This window comes from Etheostoma spectabile, chromosome 5, assembly GCF_008692095.1.
Source record: "Etheostoma spectabile isolate EspeVRDwgs_2016 chromosome 5, UIUC_Espe_1.0, whole genome shotgun sequence".
Taxonomy (NCBI): domain Eukaryota; kingdom Metazoa; phylum Chordata; class Actinopteri; order Perciformes; family Percidae; genus Etheostoma; species Etheostoma spectabile.
The window spans coordinates 34,510,453-34,512,399 of record NC_045737.1 but is presented as its reverse complement, the minus strand read 5'-3'; the positions used below and the strand labels follow the sequence as shown (position 1 = coordinate 34,512,399).

At 40.0% G+C, this 1,947-nt stretch overlaps 1 protein-coding gene across 3 annotated transcripts in view; it reads right to left on the bottom strand.

Annotated features, from left to right (window-relative positions):
• kalrna (kalirin RhoGEF kinase a) overlaps positions 1-1,947 on the bottom strand; it is a 179,480-nt gene that overhangs the window by 103,181 nt on the left and 74,352 nt on the right. The window lies entirely within an intron of this gene.

The window sequence follows — 1,947 nt, the reverse complement described above, 5'->3', positions numbered from 1 at the left end:
CACACACACACACACACACACACACACACACACACACACACACAAACACAGCAACATTAACAACATTAAAAAACTATGAAACACATTTATCTCTTGTATCACATTGGAACTGAGTACCATCAGGAACAAATAGAAAACAGATGTCATGACAGCACATGTGTATTTGATCAATTTACAAGGACGTCTTAAAGTCAAACAATAACGTTTGACAGTGTTATAGATCTCAGTGTTGCTTTGGCAAAGCTAATAAGTGGACCTTGAGTTTAAATTTCTAACTGTTTCCAAGATGAAGAATGAACTTGAAACACTAAGGAATTTTCTCAGCGTGTGGAGAAGAAAAGATTCTTTTAATTGATCTAACTTGTGTCATTACCAGACCCAAACACAGACAGTTGGCGACTCCTAAAACTATATTTCATTCTTTGATATAAGCCTTTGCATGATGTATTTGAAGTCGGTTGCATTGGAGTTTATAACATCTATCATTTTTTGATTGATCCTATGTGTCTACAAAAAAGTTGGGTGAGTAAAAACCATTGAGAAACGTTGCCATGGCGGAGAGAAACCGCGGCCAAAATGACATAAACATGTGCCAGGCTGCAACACAAACAAAGAATATTCCTTTTTGAAACCATGAAAGTCATTCTTGTTTGCTCCATATAAGATGTCAGGAAAACCTTCACGCTTGCTTCTCCATCCCAATCAATCTTTGCTGACAGATGGGAGGCCGGTTGTGACGCAGAGTGGTTACCATGGTCACCACATCATCCACGCAGTCATTCCTCGAGCAGTGATTTCCACGGCACGAGTGCCTTGTCAGGTCCGACTGCTTCCCTGGCTCCACTGTGAGCGCCGAGTGTTTCCCACAGTGTAAACTCGTCCACACACCCCCGCAGTTCCTCAGCATGATAACACTGATGTGGACAAAACTGTTTGCTTTACTGTAAATATTTACCGCTCCTGCATGTGGGTTTCTGTCTGGAATGACACACTAAGTCAGCTGACGCCCGTCTGTGTCTGTGTGTGTGTGTGTGTGTGTGTGTGTGTGTGTGTGTGTGTGTGTGTGTGTTTGTGAATACAAGCTGCACTCCCCTCAGCAACACTTAGGTTTCTACCAAACGCACGCAGCTCTGTTAGCAAGAGGCAGGGCTATGGGTGTTGACATGGTTTTTAAAACTATAAGCTTATTCCCCAGAACATATTAGTCTTTATTCGGTGTGCAGATATCAAGTAATTTTTAAGAATTTTTCTACATACTATAATATAACTATTTGTGACTTTTTCAACATACTATATACACGCTCGATAGTAATTTTCTATATATAGAATTTTGGAATGAAAGTGAAATAGTTTTGCATGTTGGTGTAAACCGGCTGGTATGATAATTATGAATGGAATACAAGCTTTTAGTCACAACCGCAGCGAATCCCCTGATTTTCCCCTGGATTGCTTGCTAACTGTGTTCCTCTGTTTTGACAAACTGTGCAAGCTGTGAAAAGGACAGCGAGTGAAAAATGCAGAATGAAACTATCCACAATGAAAAAAAAAATGGAAAGGTAAAGATTGACATGAAGAATTAAATGAAATATGAGGATAATATGTTATTTTGGCTGAGAAATCGTGAGCAAATATTGTGCTCTCAACCTTGTTTAACCTCTTAAGTTATTTTTAGGTTCCACTTTCTCAGGATAATAATAAGAGTCAGTAAACAGAATGAATGATCCTAGTTTATCCCACTAATCTAACCCTTCATTGGCCGGCATTGTAAAAGAGCCCGAGGCGCTATTGAAAAAAACATTAGTGTGCATAGTCGGTGGTCACATATCACGGAAGTAAACCTGGAAGTTTAGAAACTTTTGTTGGCTCATGCGCCACTGAGCAACTCTCATAGGAATGAATGGGTCTCCGCCATTAACGTTGCATCCAGGTCTTAAAAATTATCCACGG